Raw genomic sequence first — 20422 nt, 5'->3', positions numbered from 1 at the left:
GCGGATAGAAATCCCTTGGGAGGTAAAATATCACATATAGAATCGTTACCCCTCTATGACAGCTCTAAACAGTAGTTCTCTTTCTTTAAGATTCGATAAACGCTTATTATCTACGAATCATGCCAAGAAAAGAAAGCATAGCCATTACATACCTTCCATCAAGATCTATTCAATCACAGTGTATTCAACTCATAGCACTTCAACCTATAAGAATTATAACATATTCGTTATATTCCAGAATTACTTGTATACAACGTATATCAAGTGATCATCTTGTGTGTGTAATGATTCGAGTAGCATCTCCTATATTTCTTTCATATCCCTCAAGTTCAAAATAATAAGAACAAAAACCACATCAAATCCATCCACACAACAACCTAGGATAGTCACCAAACAACCCACGTGACAACAACACCACCTTATACGATTTTTCGCTATTAACCCTATATTTCTAATCTCACAATTTAACTATGGCCTGGAAGAACTTAAAAATATATCTAGAAGAGGAGAATTTTTACCGTATATGACAAGGACTACTCTTCTTCCACCTTACTTTACTTCGAAGAAAGCCTGCATTTAACAACACGACAAAACGGAATAAGGGGATCAGAGTAGAGAGCAACACATGCTATGTTTGAAGAGTATCTTGTTGCTACGTTTCGTAAAAGGAGAATTTAATTCAAAAAGTGAGATATCAATAAAATAATTTTGGAAGTACATTGCTGCTGAGAGAAATATGCAATTCTGACATGAGAAAATGAAATATTAATATTGCAGCCTATGAGTTCTTAAGATAATTATCTCCTTAATATGAGACCTCAATTGATTTCCAATATTTATGTATCATGGGGTCCACTCCAACAAAGACTCAATTTATTGTTGTTAGATGGCTATAAACAAGCCACCCACATAAGCATAAATTGGAATGATCGCTTTCATATGCTACTGGCCATGATCCACGGGTAATTGCTTCCACTTTAACATTTATCCAAAACCTACTAATTCATTGATTAGTCTCCTAATAAATTCCAACATTTAACTACTTACTCACATAACTAATTTTTTGATCTCAGTTCAGTCAATATTGATCACTTTTAACACACTTCATATATTCATTATCATAATCATGTGGTAGAACTCTAGTCCATAGCCTCTTTATACATAGACCAAATATTATTCCCAATCACCTCCGTCACACTTTTTAAGTCCTAAATTATTTCGGGACCTCATCCTCTTATACACCGATCTCTTTATTTGCATACTTGAATATGACAAAAATTCTGCGTTGGGAGCGGTTCGAACCATAGCCTGAATTTGGTTAACCTCTAACCTTCACGACACTTACTTATCAGTTTTTAAGCATTACATAAATACTTATAACCTCAAAATAGCCTTGTCCTTCGAGCTTATGTCGGTTAACTTACGACAAATCCAACGTACAAAAGTACGGGATGTAACACTATATCTCTAAACTATTTACCGCATCTGTCTCTATGATAGAACATGTATGCAGAGTTGGTTAACGCACTTTGTTTGCAACTCTCTTGAATAGACCATGTCCTGAGACTTGGTTTACTCACCTTGTTCAGTCACTTTCTCCATGATTTTTTTGTGCCTAGTTCCTTTGCTTTATCTCGAATATCTGCCTCTAAAACCGTTTTACTAGCGTTGTTCATATACTTTGTCAATCATCAAAAATCTCACATGCGTATGCCAAAAAATTCCCTCATTTTAATGTTCACAGATTTATGTTTTTTAAGACGCTGAGTATCCTTTTCTAAAACATCTCATAGTCCGGAAAATGAACGATCGATTAAACCAGGTTAGCGGATATGAGTCAAAAGCATAAGCACACAGTCCATGTTGTTCCCCTACTGGCATCATTAAAAAGTTATCTCGATTTGCTTCAAGTTAACTTTGTCAATATTGAACTCATGGCCACTGGGGCTATCATATATACACTAGGTGACAGAATCAGACACTCAATTAAGTCAGAAAAACATTCGAATCACATAAATAAGCCACAAATTTGTAAGATATGCAATAGTTTTCGTCACTAACTTCAACAAGTACAATTCCAGTCCCTTGGTTACACTACAAGAAAAAAGGTCTTTAGCGAGGGGAAATTCGGTCGTTAAAAGACTAAATCCGGTCGCTATAAGTTAATAACGACCAGAAAAAACTCAGTCGTCACCGGTCATTAAAAGCTCCGTCGTTAAAAGTTAACGACCAGGTTTCAAGTCCGGTCGTTAAATATCCTTTAGCGACAAGACAAATTCCAGTCGTAAAACCTAACTTTTGGCGACAAAATTTTCCCTTCGCTAGTTGACACACCAGTCGTTAAAAACAATTAACTACTACTACTACTGATTCGGCTGTTGAAAATATTAACGCCCAACAAATCCAATTGTTACAGGTGCTTTTAATAAAAATTATTGGACACTTGAAAAAACAAATCATCACATTACTAAAAAATATATAAAAATATACACATTCTGATTACATGACATTATATTTGTCAACTCCAAACAAAAGAGAATAAAATTATAGCTTTTACAAATGTGACATTTCTAAATAGATTGTAACAAAACCAAAGTAGATTGCTTCAATTGTTCTGCACTTTCTTCAAGGGTAGCAGGCCAGTTCTTTAGAATCCAGCTTGTATATTGTAAATCTTGATCTGTTAAAAGAAGAAAGGTCATCTCAATATAGTAACAAAACTCCTAATAGATAGGCAAGAGAATGTGCAAGCCAAGAGAAAAGGATTCTCTATCTCGTAAAGCTCAAGCTCTAGAGTATCAAAATTCTAATTCAAGATTCCCCTGATTGATTGATGTCTAGCTTTTAGTTCCAAGTATGCAACCTCATACATAACTTTATTCTATCAAATTAGAGCAACTAATGAGAAAATCTCCTAAATAGGACCTAAACCACTTTTCATATAGGTTTAGTAATAAAAATATCATGACATCTGTATTTTATTTAATGAATAGAATAATCATGACTCTTCTACCTTATCCATACTCATTATCTTCACATAGCAACAAATCACAAAACTTTAATAAGTACATCAACTTAAAATAATTAAAAGGTCTTGGTTTCGCATCACAGATTCTGAAGCCTAGGATCAAAAGGAATCGGTAAGAATATGAAATAATGAAACATATTCTATCAGTTGTTTTCAATACTACCAAAAAAATACTGGAGAAACTCTTTACACAGAAGATTGGAAATCAGATACTCCTGTTATTAGAAAGTGAGTTACTTCTACTAATATGTTTAAGGAATCAACTTTGGTATAGAAGGCATGTTATTGTAGAACCTGGTATAAATTGAATGATACCGGACATCATTTTCCAGTTTTCCAAATCTGAAAAAATTACAAATGGATGTGTTATATACATGACAAAGGATGAATTACTTTTGTGTCCAGAAAATAAATTTGAAATAATAAAAGTAGAGGCATGCTCAAGCAGATGACACAACAAATAAGATGAAACAACGCACTTTATGTAAAGTGTAGACTATTCTAATCTCTATGGATGAGATTTAATAACAAGAGCCACTTAAAGTAGAAAAGAGAAACACTAAGAAGTAACTAATTATAGAATAACCATAAAAAAACATGTCACCACCAAACTTATCTCAGTCCTCAAATTATTGATCTATGAAAAGTTTCAAATTTATGTCAGTTTATTAGCAAAGACTAAACTTATGAAAGAAAAAAAGAGAAGACCACAATATTAGGAATTAGTACCAACTATGTAATATGATCCAAAATGCAGTAATGCAGACGGAGTACCAATAGCATAAGAATTTTCTACGATCATGATTCACCTCCGTTATTATATATTGGTAACATAATCCTCAAGTCCTGCTTATGCCAAAATACACCGTACAAATAGGGATAAGAGATGAGCTTACTTCATGAGAATATAATGGAACTCAAATTCAATGCAGAGAACAAGCTATCTCCACATCTTTGATAGCCAGTATAGTGGATGCACTACTATCCAACTAACAGGCTGCAAATTCTCAAAATAAAAAGAATTAAATGTCAACATAGAAGTTGCATCATGGACAAGTATTCTAATATATATGGGCAAAAATATTGAACCTTGCATCTGTCACCATGATGCTCATATTGCAATAGCAGCGATATTAGATCAGAGAATAGAAGAGAAAGAAAAAAAGAAGCAGCAGCAGTGATATCAGAAAAGAGAAAAGAAGAAGAGGAGAAAAAACGCTGCAGTAGCAGAGACATAAGATAAAAGAAAAGAAGAGAAAGAAAAAAAAAACAGCAGCAGCGACGATATCAAAGACGAGACGAAGAAGAGAAGAGGAGGAGGGGAAGAAGAAGAAATAATCATACCTGTAGCTTGAAGTATAGAAACCAGACCAAGGAAGAGAGCAGCAAAACTAGTAAGAAAGTTGAATCCTTTTCTGTTTAAAGTCAACTTTTTATTAAAATAAACGAAGCGCATGCTTCTGGCTTCTCCTCCACTTCGATCTTCTTGAGGAGAAGAGTCCCTTCTTTCTACCAGCGTCGCCTCAGCCTTCTGAAGCACAAGCCAGTAGCCTTACCTCAATGCTTTAGGCGACGAAGCGAGCGCTTTTAATAACACTGAGTTTCACAAATCCAATATAGCATATCAACTATTTTCTTTACAGATTCTGACAAATCAAACAGAAAATAACTCAACAAATACAATGATATAAGCTCACAAGTATTTCGTTTTCATTTGTAAAAGAATAAAATGAGAAGGCAAAACAAAAAACTCATGTTTTAAATCCTTATAGTCATAGCTGCCCACATGTGATCCAGCTTATAATCCTCGATGTCCGCCCAATAATGTACGCACAATGGACACATATTACGATCATTAACTAATATAGCCAAGTGTCTCGCTGAGGCATGATTCTTCCCAACAATTCGATTGTGGTAAAAAGTGACGCTCAACATTACTCCAGCTTTGAGTCCTGCACCTGATCGACACTCTCACATTTTTTGCCTTTTTAAGGTTCACATGGACCTGCAGATTTCAATTTAAGTCAATCATAAAAAAAGTTCCAGTCCGATAACAACAAAAGTAGATTACAAAATGAGACAATAAAATACTTATTTCGTTTCTCTGAGTATTTGCATCAGTTCAGCTTCTTGAGAGAGGGAAACATAGTCTTCCTATGGATCAAAACCAGGAGCGTGCAAGACTTTCATTCTGAGCTAGCTCATTCATATAAGAAGTTGTTGTATTACACTTTTTACTTTTGCCAATCGGAGGTCTTTGTTCAGCATTTACTCTTACTAAACTCAAAGCTCTAAATCTTTTCCCTTGTCCTCTTGCTAAGGCACCAGGTGGAATGAATGAATGTTTCGCAGACTTCAAAGTTGATTCCATTTCATACTTTTGAGATTTTGACGGATTCAAGTCAATCTAATCTAACCAAAATACATAGCATTATTAAGACACGCCAGAAAATAATTCAGTACGTTTTCAATAGGAAAAGGGTTGCCAAATAGCACTTCGACTATTCCTAATACATGACAACACACTACGACCTTAACCAGAAAAACGAAGTGCCCGGCCAGTGCGCTAGCAATTGCTGGATGTTCCAAGAAAGATATGAAAATGGAGATTCATCTATTGGTTCACTTAGCTGTCCAGGAAAATATGAATTTCATATATGCACAGTGAAAAATTTCGACGAAGCGGTGCCCCGTGACACTATTTCCCCTAAGGTTGCTCCACCCCTGCCTACGATAGAATAATAGAATAACCGTTACAAAGGCAAAAATATTAACTGTAAAATACTTTATGTGGAAGTTTCTATTTCAAAAATGAATAGACAAATCAAGAATGAAGCAGTATAGAAACTTCAACTATTGCCTCCTCTATCCAGCCAACGTACAGAATACTCCATGTCCTCTTATTTTTTTGGTTCAATCTGATAAGTCGTTCATGAGACAAAGAAATATCTGCGAGAGAACAAAACTTCTCCAACTGCATGTTTTCTCCAAATAATTCGAGATTGTGACAGACATGTAGGGAGCATATTACAGAATAACTACAACTAGTAGATGAAATAAAAGTATACGGAATGACCAAAGACTTGTATGACTTTAATCAGCTGCTAAAAACTTTTAACTAAAGGCAGACATGTGAGTAACAAAGAATTTAGTAAGAAAATTTACGGCAAATTGTCAATGGTTCATCTTCTTATGATATATCCTCTCAAGCTAGAACTTCTCCGTTTTGAAACAACACTCAAATACACATGAGTTGGAGAAAGACAAAATAAAAAACACCTCATGTTAACAGTGCATTGCAAATGATTTCCTGAATTGAAAAGCAACTTGGTCTCGTCATTAGAAAGCAACCAAAAGCAAAAAGAACTCAACTGGCAGGGAAGGACCAAATTACGTAATTTAGGTCCACATTCAATTATGAACTCAAAATGTTTGACATGCTTCTCCAACTACTAATATTCTATCCACCCTTCACAAGTTCCATAGGTTATCACATTTAACAATTCAAGCTTTACACTAGGATCCTTATTGTTTAAAGTTCGGTTCAAGGTAGTTGCAAAGGCATTCACTATTAAATTATTTTTTCTCCAGGTTTCAAACTGGTCGATCATAAATAAGTAGATTATAGAACAACAATAACAACATACACAGTGTAAATAAGTAGACTATGACAATGGAAAATAGCCAAAAACCAACGCTAACAGCCAACCAAAACAGTAGCACAACTCAATCACAAGCAATTCTTCAATGATACAATTACCACAACTACCATATTAGCAGAAACAAAACACCTTCTAATGCCACATCACAGTTGCTATAGACAAAGGATCTGAAATCAATGCCACAATTTAATCCTAATTTTTCTTATTATCACTAATTTCTTCTTCTTCTTTTTTTTTTAAAAAAAAATCGTGAAATGTAGGGTTGTTAAAACAGAGGATGACATGAATTGTAAGAGAGGCCCAATTTGGTGAACTACACAACTGAGAAAGTTAAAAAATTACCTCTAATTTGTAAGCTTGTACCTCAATTTTGCTCTTGGCAACAAAAATACTATGATACCTTGATGAGAGAAGAGATGGAAACCTAAAGAGAGCTTCAAACTATAATTCTGTAAATATTCGATTCTCCAAATTTACCGATTGGAACTGTTCTCGTGTTCTCGACGATCTGTTCTGAAAGAGTTTTTCTTTTTCTTTTGTTTAGGCTTCTGGGTTAGGGTGGGGGGGGGGGGGGCACAAGATGGTGGGTTGGGGGTTATGGCAATCTGTACGTGGGTTGGGGAAAATTGTGGGAAAATCTAGCGCCTTTTTTTTGGGTTAATTAATTTTAACGACCGGATATTTTATTTTTTAACGACTGAATTTTATTCCCTCGTTAATGGTGAATTAAAATCTGACCGGAAAAAAATTGGTCGCTATAATTATGCAAATAACGACTGGATTCATATCCCGTCGTTAAGAAGTGGTCGTTAAAACCCATTTTTCTTGTAGTGTTACAACAATACACAATAGATCATTTCCACAAAACTTAAGACATAGACACACTGAGATTATTACATGGATAAAATTATAGAGAACCTGGTCACTTTGCTAGGGATTGTGACCAATGTTGATTCTACAATCTAGGGCTGATTTATAAGGAATCCTAACTAGGAGGTGTTGATAGTGGCTAGTCTATGAGGGCAGTATATATCTTTCTTTGTTTCTTCAACTGAATCACTATCTGAATTAGCCCCTTGCCCCTAGGACGAACCACCATCTTTGTCCACAATTTTCCCCTATTAAGACCCATCGTCTTTTTCCATCGGATTTATCCATGAGGGGCAAGATCCTAACTACTCTTCTTTCCCAGATAGTGGAGGTTTCTTCTCTTGTTTATCTTTTCTTATCTCACTACGAACTGTCATGTATCCATCACTCATTCTCTCTATTTTCACTACATCATATTTACTTGAGCTAGCAGTGTCCAACAACTCATTTTCTTAAAGAGTTGTTGTGTCATTGATTTTCCCCGAACTAGCCCCTATTTTGGGATCTTTAGAGCATCCCCCCTTTCTATGTTCTCCAACCATTTTTCGTTTTTCTTTGGCCCTTTAAAATGTTGTGTAAATCCGCATGGGAGGAAATGATGGGTCAATGAGAGGGAAGTGGAGCATATAATCAGAGCCGGTAGAGTTATGAGAGTGTATGGGAGAGAATGGTTGATCAGAAAAGGAAGAAGAATTGGATATTTTTTGATTTGATTATAGGATGGGAGAGAGAGACGGGGGGGGGGGGGGGGGGGGGGCTTTGATTTGAGATGAAAAGAAGTAAGGTGTGGTTGGTTTAAGTATAAGTGAATATGAAGGATAAAGTGGTATGAACAGGGAATTTTAAGAGTCTCTTTAGAAAGAGGGTGATTTGATTGTGGTACATTTTCAAGACGGTCATCCTGACTCAACTTTTTCTTTTCTCAATACACTTTTAATGATGGCTAGACTTGACTAGGGTAGTTAAAACAGGTTGTCCAAGTTGTTTCATGATCTGAATGTATAATTGACTGCAAGAGAAGGAATACATACCTGAAGAGTTAATGGCTAACTATGTGCAATCTTTGATTTGAAGCTAGTTTCTGTGACGGACAAAATGTTGGACTTTAAGAGATTATTAAACTATCGTGGCATAGGATACACAACCAAATGTATAAGACTGAATAAAATTATTATCCATTGCTTGGAGACCCACATAGCCTGAGACAAAATTACTAGACAATTTTAAAGAATACACGTGCAGTTTATTCATTCCCAACACTAACATAACACTTTCTTTTCTAAGTCAGTTGTGGAGAATTCTTCAAATTAATCGGCCTACAATTTGGAGATGAATTAACACCCCTGATTGTCTTTCAAGAGTGATGTCTTATATGAAAGAGACATATGGGCTTAAACTGAACCGGATTTTTAGCATTATTGATAGCATTTGTGTGATTATACGAATAATTTGCTTGTTAGACTCCTTCAGTTTTTCCAAAATCAAAATGACTAAGCACAGTACAAGACTTGACCACATATTTTCGCCTCCACAAAGGATGTGCTCTCTGAGTTCTGCTTCCTTGATAAACCTAAATTCTAGCCCTGATTCCCAGTAATAGGTCATACTTGTAGTAACCTACTAATTTCTTTCTTTAAAGATAGCTCAGCAATGAAAAAATCATTATTGGCACTTTCTAGATCAGGCTGAGCTTCTTGTTCCACTAGTCCTGCTTCATCCATCTGGTAGAATAGGTTTCGTAACCTGTTTCATGGGCACATGAGTATTTACAATATGATGGTCCTCCATTTTGTCACCTTTTTTTGGATGCTTGCTACCCTGAATGAGGAAGTTTACCATCCTTAGCAATATATAAGGGACTACCAGATCCTTTCATCACCAATTATTCCTTATTACTTGCACTTGTTTTTTTTTTTTGGTTGTTGGCGTGATACTTTCAAGGACTTGCATTCCCTGCCATTTTCATATCCCTTTTAGGTGCTATAACTTGAGCTTGATTTGACTCGGTTCAAAGGTGATTGCATTAGATGTTTCCCCTATCTTGTGCAGTATTTTCTTTAAAAAAAAAAAGGTATTTCATTTTTCCATTTAAATCATTTGAAATCCTGTCTTGATTACTTTACTGGATTTTTAGTGGTGAACTAAGTTCATCTACTTCTTTTATCCAGAGTTCCCTTGTTTGTGTGCTAACTCATTCAGTATTGAATGAACATTGTCCTTTGATGCATTTGCCTTTTTTTCTTTTCAATGCTAAGAGTGAGCAGAGTTTTTGCTTAAAGCTCCTGTTATGGTTTGAGCAAGCGATATCCATATATTAGTTTTGCTTGCTTTCTGTCACTCTTACCTACTAGAATAATCAAAGGTCTGTTCTAGGCACCCAGGAAAGTTTGGGTCCATTTGCTTTAACAATGAGATGAATCAGATCTTTCTTTTTCCATTCAAGTAGAGCCCATGTGAATATGTTCCTACACTTGTTGCAACATTCTTGATTGGCTTGGAGTTTCTATTTGCAATCTTCAAATTTTTTCCCTGTATCTTATGTCCACTGGACATTTGATCCTGCACTGTTCCATCTTCCCACTGAGAGTGCACAATTCCTCTTCTAACGAATCCAGTTTGGCAGTTCTATAAAAACACAATCCTGTGGTTATATTATGTGTTTGACTAGTGAGATTTGAGGGCAATTGGAGGCTTGGGTCTAATGACTAACTCTTTCAAGATCATGTTCATTTCTAAGCAGTTTTGAACTGATTTCTCTTGATTTTTCCTTCTTAAGGTGCAATTCCCTTTTGTTCTTTTCAGTTCAGATTCAACCCCAAGTTGTTCACTGTTCATCTCAGATTTACCTGTTTTGATTATTAGCTTAAGAACTTTAGATTGAAGAGCGAGGATAGATGAACCAAGTTGAGCAACCTATTCTTTCAACATATAATTTTCCTTTTCAGTTTTGTCTTTATCGGTTTCACTATTCATTAGTTGATCTTTCAGGCCAGTATATTCACTGAGTAACTCAAACCCATTTTGTACTCATCTTCTGATACTCATCAATTAGGATATTCATCAAATTCATCAGTTTTTCCTGTGGAAACATTGCTAACCTGTCCTTAAGCCCAGAAGCACTTACCTTAATGTCATCCGCAGTGTCTGATTTTGAATCATTAGCAGCCATGAGAGCAGTATGGTAAGCTTCATCTTCAGATTCATTTTTCACGTGGGAGAGGGTATTAAATGACCTAACCCTTTTTATACTCATGTCCTAATGTTCATCAAGGAGGGTGATCATATAAGACATAAGTTTTTTCTTAGAGTACAGATCCAGCTTATCTTTTAGATTATGAACTTTGACCGTCGTGTCCTCCTCTGGGTCTGGGTCTGAGTCTGACTCCTCAACCGTTACAAGTGCTGAGTGATTTTCTTCTTCCTTTGACTCATCATCTAAGCCCCAAGATGCTACCATAGCCTTTTGTGCCTCTTAGTTTGTCTTGTCATGAATATTTTCCTTCTTCCCCTCTTTCTTAGCTGTTTCCTGTTTCCATTCTATTTTCCATAGTGGACAGTTCTTGATCATGTGATTAGTTTTCTCACACTTAAAGTATCCTCCATCCTGAGATTTTTTAAAACCCCTTCCCTTCTCAGAGGCATTCTGTTTACCATACTGTTTTTCCTTTTTGAGGAACTTCTTGAAGTTTTTGATGATCAGGGGAAATTCATCTTCATCATCATTCCCTATGGTCTTGAATGCCAATGACATTCCTTTGTTTGCTTTCTCTTTTTTGTAATTCACCGTATCCATCTCATAGGTCTTCAAGTTCCCTACCAATTCATCTAAAGACATGGTTCTGATGTGTTTTGCTTCCCTTATAGCAGTAACTTTCATTTTAAAGGGTTTTGACACGGTCCTCAATATTTTGTCTATTGAATCCTTCGTGGTGATAGTCTTTCAAAGTGAGGTCAACTCGTTTACGATAAGAATGTATCCGGTTAACATCTTAAAAACTGACTCTCCAGGCTTCATTTTGAAATTCTCAAAGCCAATTGCTAACATAGCCTTCCTGATCTTTCCTTGACTGGTTCCTTTATGAGCATTCTTCAGGGCATCCTAGATTTTCTTGGTAGTGGTACACCCTGAGATTCTGTTGTACTCATCAGGTCTTAGTCCACAGATCAGGACATTCTTATCTTTTACATTCTTTTTGAGTATTCGCTTTCAACATAAATGCTTTTCTCCTTTTTAACTTTCATCCTATTAGCAACCTCCTTCCTAGGGTAATTTGGTCCTTCGATAACTCTATCCCAGAGCTTATAGTCCTCAACTTGCAAGTGATCCTCTATGCGAGCTTTCCACCATCCATAGTACTATCCATTGAATGATAGAAACCTTCTAGGTAAGTATCCTTCACTGTGTCCAAGTGGTTGTGCAGTATTTATCATGATCCTTTCTTGAGGTGTTATCCTTTTAAAGAAAGCCTGCTCTGATACCAATTATTATTTCACAAGACTAGTTATCTATCCTATTGTGTACTTGATTTTCACCTATAGGAAAGAGCAGGCTGTCCTACCTGTTCCAAGCTAGCATTTGTGGAATAGTAAAGAACAATAAAGTAAGGACACAATATATTTATGTGGAAACTACCCGGCTCATAAGGGCGGAAAAACCATGAGCTACACCTTTGTAGGATTTTTCCCAAAACTCACTACAACTATGAGCCTTTGAAAAATTAAGCTACAAACTCTGTAACCTAGGAACTAAACTCTAATTCCTATCTCACTAACCTAGCCTAGTGAGCCCACTTCAAATTATCCCAACTTGAAGCTAAATTTGACCAACGTTTATACCTACAATTATTGCTTCTAAGAAGACGGATAAAGGTATAACTCGATAAACAAACCTAATACACAAATCTAGACTCAAGAACTGTAACACCTAAACTCTATGAAACAATTTCTTTAATCTTCTTCGTAGTTTCAGGGTGCACTTCTTGTAATCGGTATTCTGTCAAATATAACATTGACAGTGTTTGCTCAAACTCTAATTTTCTCTCTTTGTGAGTGCATGAATCTTCTTCATGGCAAGACTTGAATAATTATAGTATTAGGTTTGCATCAAGTTGGCTGAACTCAAACCCTTCACGGTAAGGCCCATTATGAGAGTTAGGATTTGAGTTGACTGTGGATTCTTGCATTCACGTGTCTCAGTGTCCTTATAGGACTTGAAGGATTCTTAAGTATCTCGATAATTATTGAACAAAATCCTGCAAACTTGTTCGCCAAGTCTTTACCATAAAACACAAATCCTACTCGCAGTAGGACTTTGTGTTGGAACATGTTTCTTGGACCTAGTTCAAACACCTGCTTCTTCCTTCTCTGAATCTTCTCAATGTCTAAGATGGAACGTGTCCCTAGACCTATTTCATTCACCTTTTCCTGCCTTATATCTTTGAACTATTCACTACACTTGCATGAGGGTACAGTTGAGCGTTATCATAATTTGGCACTATTTCCGGGGAGGAATTGGTGACTTAATCTTAGTTTGTTACTTTTGTTACATACTTTGGACCAATTAAATTATTTGTTCGTGTTTCTGTAAGATGGGCGAAATCGTACACAACCCTTTTGGCATTCTGATCGAGGATACTCCTGCACCAGTGAACTTTGGGTATGCAAATACAATCATCCCGCCAGTTGTTGGAGCAGCAACTCCATGACACCATTAATGTTTCAGATGTTAGCAAATAAAGGGTTGTTTAGTGGGGTTGATTATGAAGGCCCGCAAACTCATGTGATGAATGTGTTGACTATCTGCACATTGTCCAAACAGAAAAATATGTCAGATGATGCAATAAGATTGTGGTTGTCTCTGTTCTCACTAGCTAGTGAAGCATCTCAATGGTTGCACAATCTTCCACCCAAGTCCATACGCACTTAGGATGAACTCCAAGGAGCGTTCTTAGAAGAATATTTGACACCGGTGAAGCACGCCAATTTGAGGAAAGCTATCCTAAACTTTTAGTAGCAGGATGACGAGTCTTTGTATTAGACTTGGTCAAAATTCAAGAAAATGTTGCCGGAATTTCCTCAACATGGGATATCAAGAGAGTTACTGCTCGAGACATTTAGACAAGGCAACACAGAGTCAAGCAGGCCATGCAATTGAAGGAGCAGTCATGGACCTTGACTTTAATAAGGCTCAGGCTGCTCGAGACAGAGTTTCAAAGATTGCACATGCGTGGGAATCAAAGACCTGAGAAAACGACATCAGCAAACCATCAGATAAATTGATTCGTGAGAGAAAAGAGAATGACGAGGAGGTAGCTCATTTGAAAATACAGTTGGGATTGGCAGATAAGAAATTGAATGAGATAACCTTGAAATAGGTTCATGCTGTTGAATCTCGATAGATGGTTACTCAGCCACAAATAGTCGCTCAGCCGATGGTTTATGGTCAAGCAGGGCAGTACCTGCAACCAACCTATAAGGGCAGGAACAGTTCATCGAACCAATTTATCTTATGTTAGAACAATTTCCGACTATGATCGAGGAAGAAGTAAACTTCATGGGAAATTTCCACAACCAAAATCAGAAGCAAAACTTTAAAGGTAATCAAACGCAACAGTGGAAACCAAAAAAATGGAATAACTCTCAGGCCAACAATAATTGACAAACAGGAAACATAGTCCAGAACCAAATGTAGTCATTCTGGGCTCGTCTTATGACCTATTAGCAGCCGCAATACTATAATCAAAATCAGGGCAATAACAATTAGTCAAGTGAAATGAGTGAAATAAAATCCAAGGTTGTAAAAATAGTGGGTGACAAGGAGGAGACTGACGCAATCTGGAGTGCACTCGTATTCGATTAAGCAACTAGAGGTACAAATGGGAAAGATAGCCACAACATTAGACACTCGGCAAAAGGGTGGTTTATCCTCTGACATTGTGGCTAATCCAAAAAACCAACCGAATGGAAATTGCATGGTGATTATCCTTATTTTATTAATTTATTTTCATTTTTCTAGAATCTTTATTTTCAACACATGTACAACATAATACTACGAATTTTATGCAACTAATAATCGTTTCTTAGTTTTTGGAACAAATACATTTTTTTATATCTTTTGCATTAATACTTAGGTTTTTTATTGATATGTTTATACTTTACATTATTAATATACATAAAATATTAACTAACTATATTTTAGTATAATCTGTCAATGTGAAGAAAATAAGAGCAATTAATCATAAAACACCGAGCAAAAATTCGATCAAGTCAAGGTCTTGTCAACTTTTTAGACATAACACTTGAATTGATGGGTTGGTTCTTTCATCCCTTGGTTAAAGAAGTTTTGTCTAAAGAATAAAAGGGTGAAATACCCGAGTAATAACCTATGGACCAATTTGAGTCTTAAGGGGACAAGGGGAGGGAGTTTGTTATCTTTTGGACAAAAAGGGTGTGTTTTTGTATTATCAAGAAAGAGCGAAGGGTTCGTTTAAAAAAAGACACAAAAAATTTCAGATTTTGTTTTCTCTCTTGTAAAGCCCTAAAATAAAAAACATTCTCTTTGTCCTTATTTCACCCTACCGTCGCCGACCACCTCCCCCTCTCTGTCACTCTTCTCTGGCGAAATAGCTCATCGGACGATGAAATACCGTCTAGCAACCACCGTTGTGCCATCTTCACACCATCATCAATGCCGACCCATGAACCATAACACCACAGCCCTTCGATCCCTCCATTCTCCTCCCCCAGTGCCGGCATAACGACGGAGCTCCGGCCACGAACCAAACAAACGACGAACCAGCCCCGATTCCCTTCCTCCTCTTCTTCGCACAATTTTTATCTTCTTTTTCTTGAATTACAATTCTGAAAAGGTGGGAGTTTTCTCCCTTTTAAAGCTTTGGTTGGAAAAAATCAAAGAACGGCGCTAGCTCTCCTTCCTTCTAACCACACTATTCGCCACCGTTTTTGCTGAAAAATACATATCTGGCCAAAACCTTAGCTTATGCGACAACTCTGTTTTTCTCTTATTCTTATGTATTTATACGTTGTGTTGTTGTTCTGCTCGAATTTGTCACTGGCCCGCCAAAAAAATGAGCTCCGGTGACCTCGTTTTCAGTCATGGTTGCTCCATTTTGCTATTGTTACTATTTGCTATATCTGTTTCACCGTGCTTCGACATCTCCGGTGACTTTGTTATTGTTGACTGCTCTTTCCGTATTGTCATGGTGACCCGAGAATTATTTTGGACTATTTTATCCCTCAAAAATTGATAAAGAACAAACTACTGCACTTGAATGGCCGACGAAGAAATTTCATTTCCAAGGCCTCTCTTGTACAAAAGACTGATTTTTATTTTATGTTTATTCATTATTTTTTTAATTCATTCGTTAATTATTTATTTTCTAATTAACACTTTTACTAAGTGTTTATACAGGTATCGGGAGATACATCTCGAAGAAGAAGCTCGGAAAGAACCCGAATCATTGTTTGTATTTACTTTCGGCGTTCTTTAAAATTGTACGGACATAAACTCGTAGTGTAGTGGAAAGGAAAAGATATTTATTTACTTGTCGTCTTGTGGGTTTAACTTAACATTTGTCATTCACTTTAGGCAAGAATTAGGTCGTCAATACTTTCATAGATAGATTAAATTGACTTGGTATAAATACTTTATTAATTGATTCACACTTTTGGCTTTTAGGCAAACATATTAGTCTATTCTTTATTTTTATATTATTTGTACACTTTTGATACACTATTTTTACAGCATACATGTTATATTCTTTCGTATACACTAATACTCATTTTAATCAAGTTAAATCCACATTTTTTATACTAAGTAAATATTCAATTTACAAATCATTTATTCTTTAAAGTAATTACATCGTTTCATTTATTTTTTTACCTATAATTCCTTATACTAATTTTTCACGAATACTTTTTTACAATATTTTTGTTCCTTATTCTTTTGATAGAATATTCATTAAATAATTGATATATCTTTTGTGCCAATTGATATACACTAATTTTTCTAAGAAATACACTACTATATAAACAGCGTATGTTTTCTTCACACACCTTTGTACATTCCTTTCGATATACATTGTTTACAAATACTTGATATATATATATATATATATATATATATATATATATATATATATATATGTTTCATGAAATCACAACATTTTGAAAATCGGTAATAATAATGATGAACATATAGATAATCCCTCTCTAGTGTTCAATTAGACTAAGTTTAAGGACTGTCTTTGGACAGACTCAGAGGAATGCTTAAAAGCTTCACCTTGAGGTAAATAAAACCCTTATCTAGAATTTTATATGGTTCTTGGATTATAAACGGAGTAGATACACGAATTCATATAGGTTTCCTTATTTTTCTTAAAAATTAGGTGGTGACAATAACCATTTTAAAATCAATTAGAAGAACTGGGAGTTGTAAACTATCTTGGATCCGTTCAAAATATGGCGCAACAGAATGGTGACTCTGATGGGGATAAAGCTAGGTTTTGACCTTAGAACACTTAGTTTAAGTGAGCACTTGAGGGATATTTGATTATTTATTTGTTTTTACTATTATTACCTGTTATATATATATATATATATATATATATATATATATATATATATATATATATATATATATATATATATATATACACTACAATATTGTATTTGAAAGGGCGCAAGCCAAATTCAAACTTATATTCCTTATTTGTTTGAAGACACTACATGTTACTCTTTCCTTCTAATGTCATCGCACTTTAAATTGAATCTTTAGTCTACACATACACACATTGTGCACGCGAGTTGTGCTTTGCGCTCCTCCAAACCTTCTTCAAAGTCCTTAGTTTCAGAGATTGGTGGGCTAGTCTTACTACTTGCCATCTTGCAGTTGTCTGAATATTCTTTATCAAACTTAAGTGAATCTACTTCCTAGAAACCTTAGGCCGTTGTACATATGATCTTGCTTCTGCTTTAGCCAGATTTATTGATATCTCTTATTTGTTACATATTCTTTATTAGGCATTCTTTATTTGTTACACATGTTGTATTTACTACACATTCTTTAGTTGTACATATATACTTTATATGCCATCTTCCGTCTCGTCCACTTTGTTGGACAATCTTCGCTGACTTGTGCTGAGCCTGGAACCATTATAAACCCTCATGCCATTTTCCGTCTCTATGACTTCCCTTCTCAATTATATCATTTTTTCCAAACCTATTTCCAGTCTTTTTGACCTCTTTTCACAATCATATCATTTTTTTCCTCACTCATTTCTTTTCTTTATAACCATTCTTTTGGACTTTACCGTCTTTTTCAAGACATATCAATACAGTCTTGTAGGTTCTTCCCGTTTCTGAAATACACTTCTTCTATATCTGAACTCTTGTTCATAGCCTCACTTTTTTCAATACAACCACCAATTCATAAAAATCACATAAATCACATACAACTTTGTATCTGCCCGAACTATATCTAACCTGATTCTTGTCCTGTCAAGACACGTAGGCAATCCTACATAAGGGTGAGGTCTCCCTACTATTTCAAAATATTTTCTCCAGAATAAAAAAATTGGGGCAATTATTTTGGAGCAGCTTATAGATGCATAGCAGAAAGCTACTAAGAACGTCAACTAACTCCCCTTAAATCCAACTCTCAACAATATCAACGTCAATAGAGGTCTTACCCCAACCTTCACCTGACTTTAGTCCTAACATCTGGGATATAAGTCTTTCTTCTTCTCCCAGGGGTCGTAGGTCATGGAACTGTGGCGTATTGGCCCCCATTTTTTGAAACCAAGGAATCGAATCAAGTTAACCCTTACCATCCCAACCATACACCAATCGTGATAATTGACGCAGAGAAATGTCAAAGCTCTACCGATTGTTTAGCACATTTGTTCTTAACAATCATGCTTACAGATGTGGAGTATTTTTAAGACTCCACCAAAATTGGCATCCCTCTTATCATCTTGCCAACGGACATGGAGTATCTTCAAAGCTTCGCCGACGTTTGGGATCTTCCTCATAAAACCCTGCCAATGAACCAGAGTAGTGCCAAAGCTTCGCTGACATATGTCATACCTTGTCTCCTGTTATCTTACCGACGATCGCAAAGTAGTGTCAAACTTTTTCAACGTCTGGCCTTCCTTAACAGTCTGTATAACGTACCGGGATAGTGTCAAAGTTCCATCTAGGTTTGACATTCTTCTTCTCAGCCACCTGTAAGAGTTTTTTTAAAGCTCTGGCTACGATCAGCCCATCCTCTCAACTGCCTATCCAGGTTTATTCAATTCCCCGTGCCTTCGATCAGCACACCTTTCAGCTATATTATCAAAGATCTTAGCCTACGATCGGTCCCTTACTGGGGTATTTTGAAATCTCTAAGCCAACGATCAGTCTCCTTTATGCCTCTTGGCCAAAGTGATGTTAAAGCTTCCGTACGTACGATCGACACTCTTTCAACCGTGTGGTCAAATTATCTACTCGCACCTGCGGTCGCTCTCTTCTTTTGACACCTATCGAATAACAAGACATTAAGCGCAAAATACAAGGATACAAACCGCTCCTTCACCAGGTAAGCAAGTGGAAAGGTACATGTTAGTTCCTCATGCGAGAAGACCCAAGGTTTCATGATCATGAGAGAAGATATCTCCCCCCTCCTTCTTCTGCCGCCTGTCAGATTCTTGCAAACCAAAACCTACGATTGGCACCTCTTCTTCTATCTTGTCTGAATGAACTACACACCTCTAATTCTCTTCTTTGATGAGATACGTAGGCAACCCTTTTGGGTTCGGTATTCCCTATTCCAAAATAAAAAAAAATCTTTATTTTGAAAAGTCACAAAAATATTTTCTTTCTTCATACCCTGTCTAAATAAACTATGCGCACCTAATACTCTTCTTTGACAAGATACGTATGGAGCCCTTGGGTTCGGTATTCATTACTAAAAAATTACAAAAAGCAAAAAAAAATAAATAGAAAATCTATTATTTGAAAAATTACAAAAATATTTCTTTCTCCTACCTTATCATCACGAACTACTCTCATTTGATAAGATACATAGGCAGCCCTTTTGGGGTTTGGTATTCATTATTAAAAAATCACAAAAAAGAAAAAAAAATCCTTTATTTAAAAAATCACAAAAATATTTTCTTTCTCCTCCCTTATCATCATGAACTACGCTCACCTAATTTTCATATTGATGAGATGCATAGGTAGCCCTTTTTGGGGCTCGGTATTCCTTATTCAAAAAACACCAAAAAAAAAACCTTTACTTTGAAAAATCACAAAAATATTTTCCTTCTTTCTGTCCTATCTGAACGAACTACTAACACCTGATTCTCATCATAGATGAGATACGTAGGCAACTCTTCTTGGGTTCGGTACCCCTTATTCAAAAAATATTATTTTTAGAATCATAGTTTGACTTGGTTGGTACCAACACAGTTAAAAGTGTGCATAGGAAAGCAACAACAAACAATTGGTATATGGAGAGGACTAACTTTGTGGTAAACCAAAGATTCTTTCGGTACCTTTCATTCACACCTTAAGTGACACTTGAAAAATTCTCTCACACGCATCTAAGACAAGAACAAAACCAACCTCATTATTTCATGTGCATTTTTTGATGAGCTTTAGATAGCGTTCAATTGCATTTCATTATTGATTAGGCTTGAATATCTGTTGAGGTGAAATTATGAGTAACACTTGGTGTAGGAAAGGATTGTAGGCCTTCTTTGACCCGTTTGTGCCTTTCTAGCTTACTAAATGACATTATCCCTAGCATTCCCCTTTTGAGCCTAAAGCCTTTTTCTTTGACAACTAAATCTTAAGCATA

The 20422-nt window shown here is 35.9% G+C and overlaps 1 long non-coding RNA gene across 6 annotated transcripts; it reads right to left on the bottom strand.

Moving 5' to 3' along the window:
• Nucleotides 1-2407: 2407 nt before the first annotated feature.
• On the bottom strand, nucleotides 2408-7251 carry LOC132611399 (uncharacterized). 6 transcript variants are annotated; one of them, XR_009571620.1, is made up of 4 exons: nucleotides 5120-7251; nucleotides 3925-5033; nucleotides 3323-3370; nucleotides 2408-2680 (listed from the first exon to the last, which is right to left on the bottom strand). It is a non-coding gene; the product is annotated as an uncharacterized LOC132611399 (long non-coding RNA). The 6 variants fall into 6 exon arrangements; XR_009571624.1 differs by having other exon boundaries at nucleotides 3323-5033; nucleotides 5120-5435; nucleotides 5561-7251; XR_009571621.1 differs by having other exon boundaries at nucleotides 3323-5033; nucleotides 5120-5756; nucleotides 7033-7251.
• Nucleotides 7252-20422: the final 13171 nt, after the last annotated feature.

The sequence above is a fragment of the Lycium barbarum genome, chromosome 9 (assembly GCF_019175385.1).
Source record: "Lycium barbarum isolate Lr01 chromosome 9, ASM1917538v2, whole genome shotgun sequence".
Classification (NCBI taxonomy): Eukaryota; Viridiplantae; Streptophyta; class Magnoliopsida; order Solanales; family Solanaceae; genus Lycium; species Lycium barbarum.
This window is presented reverse-complemented; position numbering and strand designations above follow the sequence as displayed.